General features: G+C 49.8%; 1 non-coding gene across 1 annotated transcript; it reads left to right on the forward strand.

Annotated features, from left to right (window-relative positions):
- Window positions 1–7,855: 7,855 nt before the first annotated feature.
- On the forward strand, window positions 7,856–7,994 carry LOC114808266. The gene has a single exon (XR_003756112.1). It is a non-coding gene; the product is annotated as a small nucleolar RNA SNORA7 (small nucleolar RNA).
- Window positions 7,995–8,521: the final 527 nt, after the last annotated feature.

The following is an 8,521-nucleotide window of genomic DNA, read 5'->3' on the forward strand; positions in this document are numbered from 1 at the left end:
CCCTAAGAGGCCCTCCCGGCCGTCCCAAAGTCAGAAGTGAACTCGCTGCTCTGAAGTCCGGGACTGTGGCGTCCTGAAATCGACAGTCTCCACAAAGGTTTGCTTCTTTCTATTTTTTTATTTGTTTTTTAAAGAAAAAAGTTCTACGGGGCCACTGATTTCACTCCCTTCATCCCATCGCCCCAGGCCTCGGAGGCTGGCAGCGGCGGGCAGTGAAGGGAAGGGTGCGGTGTTTGAGCAGGATAGGGCCAGCAGGGCCACCTCAGCAAGCCACAAGGCAGCACCCCAACTAGCCAGGAGACTCCCTCGCCCAGATCCTTATGGCCCCAACTACCCGACCCTTCATTCATTCATTCATTCAATAGTATTTATTGAGCGCTTACTATGTGCAGAGCACTGTACTAAGCGCTTGGAATGAACAAGTCGGCAACAGATAGAGACGGTCCCTGCCGTTTGACGGGCTCACGGTCTAATCGGGGGAGACGGACAGATGAGAACAATGGCAATAAATAGAGTCGAGGGGAAGAACATCTCGAAAACAATGGCAACTAAATAGAATCGAGGCGATGTACATTTCATTAACAAAATGAATAGGGTAATGAAAATATATACAGTTGAGCAGATGAGTACAGTGCTGAGGGGATGAGAAGGTAGAGGGGGAGGAGCAGAGGGAAATGGGGGGAGAAGAGGGTTAAGCTGCAGAGAGTGAAGGGGGGGCGGGAGAGGGAGTAGAGGGAGAAGGGGAGCTCAGTCTGGGAAGGCCTCTTGGAGGAGGTGAGTTTTAAGTAGGGTTTTGAAGAGGGGAAGGGAATCGGTTTGGCGGAGGTGAGGAGGGAGGGCGTTCCAGGTCCGCGGGAGGACGTGGCCCGGGGGTCGACGGCGGGATGGGCGAGACCGAGGGACGGCGAGGAGGTGGGCGGCAGAGGAGCGGAGCGTGCGGGGTGGGCGGTAGAAAGAGAGAAGGGAGGAGAGGTAGGAAGGGGCGAGGTGATGTAGAGCCTTGAAGCCTAGAGTGAGGAGTTTTTGTTTGGAGCGGAGGTCGATAGGCAACCACTGGAGGTGTTTAAGAAGGGGAGTGACATGCCCAGATCGTTTCTGTGGGAAGATGAGCCGGGCAACGGGGTGAAGAATAGACCGGAGAGGGGCGAGAGAGGAGGAAGGGAGATCAGAGAGAAGGCTGGCACAGTAGTCTAGCTGGGATATAACGAGAGCCGGTAGCAGTAAGGTAGCCGTTTGGGTGGAGAGGAAAGGGCGGATCTTGGCGATATCATAAAGGTGAGACCGGCAGGTCTCGGTAACGGATAGGATGTGTGGGGTGAACGAGAGAGACGAGTCAAGGATCACACCGAGATTGCGGGCCCGAGAGACGGGAAGGATGGTCGTGCCATCCACGGTGATAGGGAAGTCTGGGAGAGGACCGGGCTTGGGAGGGAAGATGAGGAGCTCAGTCTCGCTCATGTTGAGTTTTAGGTGGCGGGCCGACATCCAGGTGGAGACGTCCCGGAGGCGGGAGGAGATGCGACCCTGAAGGGAGGGGGAGAGGACAGGGGCGGAGATGTAGATCTGCGTGTCATCTGCGTAGAGATGGTAGTCAAAGCCGTGAGAGCGAATGAGTTCACCGAGGGAGTGAGTGTAAATGGAGAACAGAAGAGGGCCGAGAACTGACCCTTGAGGAACTCCAACAGTTAAAGGATGGGAGGCGGAGGAGGCGCCCGCGAAGGAGACCGAGAATGACTGGCCAGAGAGATAAGAGGAGAACCGGGAGAGGACGGAGTCCGTGAAGCCAAGGTGAGATAAGATGTGGAGGAGGAGGGGATGGTCGACAGTGTCAAAGGCAGCAGAGAGGTCGAGGAGGGTTAGAATGGAGTAGGAGCCATTGGATTTGGCAAGAAGGAGGTCACGGGTGACCTTAGAGAGAGCAGTCTCGGTAGAGTGGAGGGGACGGAAGCCAGATTGGAGGGGGTCCAGGAGAGAATGGGAGTTAAGGAATTCTAAGCTACTACTAGCCCCAAGGCTAGGGCAGCCTCCGTGGGCTCCTGCCACTTGGACTTCCTCCCCCTGACCCCTCAAGGGGGCATTAGGGTAAAACCACGGGTACTGCTGCACAACCTTCCCCTAACACTCCACCTGCTGCCCCAGGAAATATAAAAGTCTCTGCCCAGGTCCTTTCTGTTTTTTGTTTTTTTTATTTAAAGCCCACAGGATCTCTGATTTCCCTCCCTACATCCCCCTTCCCATCTCTCCGTGCCTGGAGGCTAGACCCTTCCCTGCACCTCTACACCTCCGCCGGGGGCTTCTACCCATCCAAGAGGATCTCACCCAAGAGCAACTCTGAGTCCAGTTCTAGCCTGGATCTCAGCCGTCCTGGCTTGTTCTGCCCTTCATCGATCAATCAGTCGGTTGTATTTATTGAGTATTTCTCTACGCAGAGTACCGTATTAAGCCCTTGGGAGAGTACAGTAGAGTCCGTAGACGGGATCCCTGCCCTCGAGGAGCTCACATTCCAGTACGGCAGACGACACTCAAGTTAATTACAGATAGAGGGAAGCAGCGGACTATGAAGGGATGTACATAAATGCCTGGGGGTCGGGTGAGTGCCCAAGTGCATAGGTGATGGGGAAGTGCTGAAGTGGCAGTGGGGGGAGAGGGGGGCGAAATAGGGTGGGGAGATGAGAAATCAATCAGAGAAGGCCTTCTGGAGGAACTATGATTTCAGAAGAGCTTTGAAGAAAATGACATGCAAATCTGTGGAGCGTTCCGTAGTTTAAGCTCCCCTAAAATCTCATCTTCTCAGGAGAAGCAGCAGGGCCTAGTGAGAAGAGTACCCGCTTTGGAGTCAGAGGACCTGGGTTCTAATCCCGGCTCTGCCGCTCGTGCGGTGTGTGACCTTGGGCAAGTCCCTTAACTCTCCTGTGCCTCCGTTACCTCTTCTGTAAAATGGGGATTCGGCGCCTAGTCTCCCTCCTGTTGAGATTGTCGGCGGTGTGGGATAGGGAATGTGTCTGACTTGAATGTCTTGCATCTACCCCTGTAATTAGAACAGTGCTTAACCGATACCACAGTTTTTCTTGTTAAAATGGGAATTATGACTGTGAGCCCCATATGGGACAAGGACTGTATCCAACCTGATTATCTTGTATCTACCCTAGTGCTCAGTAAACTTCTGGCACGTAGTAAGCGCTTATCAAATGCTATTTTTTTTCTCAAAGATATAACACTACGGAACTCTTCCTGAACTTGCATGGCGTCCCCATGGGTGGGATGACCTAAATGGAAGAAGAAGAGCCAGACTTGCCCCCAAGGGCTTCTCGCGTACACAGTTACTGAGCTGCTGTTCCCAGCTGTTACTCAGGCAATACAGAGGGAAGGACGTTCTAATATTTCTGTTTTTGTTTGGAAAAAACCCAAACAAATCTCCAAACCAGTAGTTTCTGGTTTTCCTGGGTGGGTATCAGAATGCAGCTGAACAAAACCAGCGCCGTGCCCAACTAGACTTGGCTTTCGAAAGTTTTCAGGTGATAATAGCGATCATCGTGGTATTTGTTAAGCACTTGCCACGTACTAAGCGCTGGGGTAGATACAAGAAAATCAGGTCCCCCGTGGGGCTCGCGGTCTGAGTAGGAGGGAGAATAGGCTTTGGATCGCCATTCTGCAGATGAGGGAACTGAGACACAGAGAAGTTAAGTGACCCGCCCAAGGTGACGCAAAAGGTAGGAACCCAGGTCCTCTGACTCCCAGACCCATACTCTTTCCCCCAGGCCCCATAAAACACCAAAGCCAAGGGGTGAAAACCCCGATCAGCAGCCCCAGCGGGCCAGCAGGAGTCTCCTCAACGTCGTTACTGCTGGAGTTAGCGGGAGGCGAATATAAGAGGTTTGATCTGCTGCCCGGCTTTCACAATTCTACCCTGTGACGGTCACAGGCATTAGGCAAGAACGTCCCGTCGGCCGAAACACACCGATGTAAACCTCGGAGCCCCCTTCGGTGCAACTTCAAAAATTTCTAGGTGTTGCTATCTTTGCAGCTTCTTGCTGCGAGTACCGTTTCACTCCCGAGTTCGAGGGTTCGCCTGCCTGCACGTGGAAAACACCAAGACGGCAGGGCTCCAAACGGAGGCTCTTACTACATGCGGTCAGTTACATTACATGTCAATCAGTTACTGCCGTTACGTGTATTTTCATTACGTGGCTGGGCTAAAACGTGATGACGGAAATAGCGAACAGCCTCCCGTCAGCGCAGGTCGTTCCGGATAGAGTATGCTGTGGTGGAGCCAGAAATTGTCGTGCACGTGCGTGCAGCGGAGAACGCGGGGTGAGTACTAAGATGTGAGTTTTCATAATGAGGGTCATCAAGAACTCGACCCCTGCAGTAGAGGAGAGCTGACTGCGCTCATCCCAGCCCGAGTGATCTGTGACCTCTTCTTCAATCCCCATTTCTTTTTTCCTCTTCCACTGATTTCCGCTGGTGACAGTGGGAGAGGATCTGGAGGGGGCAGTGGTGACGACTACCTATTAATAATAATGATAATAATAATGATGGCATCAGTTAAGCGCTTACTATGTGCAAAGCACGGTTCTAAGCGCTGACTGTCCCGCATTAGGTTTGGCCTGATGAGATAACTTGGAAAGCACTGAACTGAAGGCAAGAGGCAGATGATTTCAACTCACCATCTTCGCCCATTCCAAAAGCAGTAATGATCATGACCGTGCAGCTCTCAGGAGGAATTCCGGGAAACTAAACGAAGAAGTGAAAATGATTCCAAGGGAAACCTGTCATCCTTTTATCGTGACAGACCGGGCTAAATAAGGCAGTTGTCCATCTCTGCGAAGACCATTTCTGATCTAGTTTGCATTTCTTGGTCCAAACTACCTCCTTGGAAGAATTATAATCTGGGTGCTTTAAGTTACAGCTGCCTGACGGACCCCTTCTTTTCTGTGTGTGGATTTTAACAACTTCCTCTCACTGGCTTTCTAAATTTCCCCGAATTTTCATCTCCTGAAGTCTCTCACATTCGAAACCGCTGTGACCCGGGAAGCTGGAACAATTACTGGTACTGATACATCCCTTCTGCTTTCATATGGTCTCTCATCTAAAGCAGGGCTGTTGTTTGAATTATCGGGTCTTTTCCAGATGATTCAAAAACCTTTCGGACGTTCGCTTGACTGATCGGGAAACGTGACAGATGTCCTCCAAAAGACAACTTGTCCAGAGTGGAACCAGGAGAAATGACTCTTCAGCCTAATTATCTGAAATAGAAACTTCATCTCGTGCAACAGCACAGACAGAATCTGTGCCAGATGAATGATTCCGATGAAGAAATTCATCAAATTGTGCTTGATTATCTTCCTGATTAGCTTGTGAGCTTGTGGGGGAAGGGATCATGCCTTATGTTTTTTCATTCATTCGTTCATTCGATCGTGTTTATTGAGCGCTTACCCTGTGCAGAGCACTGCACTAAGCACTTGGAAGAGTACAGTATAACAGTAAACAGACAATTCCCTGCCCACAACGAGTTGACAGTCTAGAGGAGGTGATAGACGTTACTATAAATAAATTACATTATATTTCTTCTGTTAATCAATCAGTGGTATTTATTGAGTGCTTACTGTGTTCAGAGTGCCGTACTGAATGCTTGGGAGAGTACACTAGGACAGAGTTGGTAGTTTATCTCCCAAATAGCTAGTACAGTGCTTTGCACGCAGTAGGTCCTTATAAACCCCCCGTCTAGACTGTAAGCTCGTTGTGGGCAGGGAACACGTCTACCAACTCTGTCGTACTGTACTCTCCCAAGCGTTTAGTAATAATAATAATGATGATGGTGATATTTGGTAAGCACTTACTACGTGCCAAGCACTGTTCTAAGCGCTGGGGTAGATACGGGTAATCGGGTCGTCCCATTTGGGGCTCATAGTCTCAATCCCCACTTTACAGATGAGGCACAGAGAAGTCAGTGACTTGCCCGAAGTCACACAGCTGATAAGTGGCAGAGCCGGGATCGGAACCCACGACCTCTGACTTCCAAGCCCGGGCTCTTTCCACTTAGCCACGCCGCCCGTGCCCTGCACACAGTAAGCGCTCAATACATTCGAATGATTGATCGGTCAATCCATAGCACCGGCGGCGATGGGCCGCCCCTGTCCCCCAATAAATTTTTAAGTGTGGATCGGTTAACGGATACACTGACAAATGGAAAATGTTAACAAAACGTAGATATTACAAAATATCGAGCTACTGATGGTGAAACTATATCTGTGATCGTAATTCACACTAAAAGGAGGTACAGAGAACAGTAATGCCAACCCTGTACTCACTCTCACTTTACAAAATAGGAGTCAGGAATATTAGCAGATGAGAGCTACAGCGCCTTTGATTTTCATGCAGGTTTAAGAAAAGACACCGGGGGGGGGGGGGGGCAAACGTGCAAACCAGTGCACCTTCATCATCATCGATGGTATTGAGCACTTACTGTGTGCAGAGCACTGCGCTAAGCGCTTGGGAGAGTACAACACAGCAGAGTTAGTAGCCAACGTTCCCCGCCTACGACAAGCTTACAGTCTAGGACGTAAAGAGGTACGTCCACCGACTCTGTTATATCGTACTTTCCCAAGTGCCAGTGCCCTGCACTCAGCAAGCGCTCAATAAATATGACTGATGGATCGAGGGGGACGTTTCTGGCAAGGAAAACCTATACAACTGTAATTATTCATCACATAGCCAATGTAAGGCCTGGACCAGGAAGGGAAGTCTTCCTAAAGTCACCCAAATTTCAATAACCTTCGATATCCCAGCTGTAAAACCAGAAGGGAGCCCCTGGACCAACTGGCACCACCTAGAGAAATACAGTGGATCCGTCATGACCTTTGGACACCTGAGAACATAGCACTTCAGTCCTAGGAGCTCAGCTGATTAGAGAGTATGATTAGAGGTTCAGAGGCTGGGATGACGTGGAGGTGCTGTTGGAAGGGCTGTTTAGTTGTCAGAACCTCCGTTCTCAGTACGAAATGTGCAGAAGAGCGGAGACTTGTGGGTTAACGTCACAGCTGCAAATAATAATAATAATGTTGGTATTTGTTAAGCGCTTACTATGTGCAGAGCACTGTTCTAAGCGCTGGGGTAGACACAAGGGAATTGTCCCACATGGGGCTCACAGTCTTAATCCCCATTTTACAGATGAGGTAACTGAGGCACAGAGAAGTTAAGTGCCTTGCCCACAGTCACACAGCTGACGAGTGGCAGAGCCGGGATTCAAACCCATGACCTCTGACTCCAAAGCCCGGGCTCTTTCCACTGAGCCACGCTGCTTCTCTAACTGCAGAGCGATCTTCCCGAGAGAGGCCCACTAGTTCAGAGCCTTCTTATATATATCTCTGAAATCCAAAAGAAGTTTTCATAGCAGTTGCGATTTTTCTGCTTTCTCATTTGCTTCTCGGTTTTCCTTCTGACAGAGACAATTTCGACCACGCCAGAGAGAAAGCTGAAGCGAGGCTTCAGATTGGATAGCTTGCTTGTTTCAGGTGCTATGGCTCTGCAGTGCAGGAACTGAACAAAAAGGGTACCTAGGGGAGAGAAAACAAAATGGATGCCAAGGAGAAATTCCGTTTTGTTAAAAAACGGACAAGGACTGATGATTCAATTTACTCAGCGTCTGTCATTTTGAAGGCTTGATGACTTACGGATTTAAAGATGGGACATAAGAGGTGGAGAGGAAGGAAATAAATGTGCTCTGTAGAGATTAACTCCACCTGGTTCTCTTGTACCATATGGTTTCGAGCCAGAAAAATGACCCTCATCAGGGCCCCATCTTATATCTCAAAGACATTTTGCAAGGATTTAGGACTCCTTAGACATTAAAGTGCCCCTCTCAGGGTCGCACCTGGAGAGTTTCCAGGACTCTACCGGTCTCGACTACGGGAGGGAGAGTCAAGCAGAGGCCTTTCCCATTCCATTCCTAGCTTGGGCAGTGGCTAGCGAGTGGAAGGCCGTCTGCTACAAGTCAAAACCTATCTGTGCTGGGCAGCAGTGGCACGGGAGAGAGTCAAGTCAAAACTCAAGTTTTCTGCCCGGAAGGAGGCAAAGGTAAACCACTTCGGTATTTTTTACCAAGAAAATTCTACCGATCCACTACCGGAACGATTGCAGGTGGAGGCGGGGTGTTCGGGGAGAGATGTGTCCATGGCGTCGCCATGGGTCGGGGATGACTCGACAGCAGAAGACAAGAAATTAAGATACAAATAGAAAATTGGAATTTGCCTATCAGATGTCTTCCCTGCTTGTGGTTTATTAGGCTGGTGGGTTTTATTAGGCCGGTGGGTTGGGATAGTTACAATCCACCTGGTTTGTGGCTTGAGATTTTTGACTGCTGTACTCCTCTAGACTGTGAACTGGTTATGGGTAGGGAACATGTTATAACTTTGTTATATTGTCCTCTCCCAAGCGCTTAGTACACAAGTAAGCGCTCGATAAATACGATTGATTGATTCTGAGGGACGTGAACCTGAGGGATTTCAAAACTACCAAATTC

The sequence above is a fragment of the Ornithorhynchus anatinus genome, chromosome X5 (assembly GCF_004115215.2).
Source record: "Ornithorhynchus anatinus isolate Pmale09 chromosome X5, mOrnAna1.pri.v4, whole genome shotgun sequence".
Lineage (NCBI taxonomy): Eukaryota > Metazoa > Chordata > Mammalia > Monotremata > Ornithorhynchidae > Ornithorhynchus > Ornithorhynchus anatinus.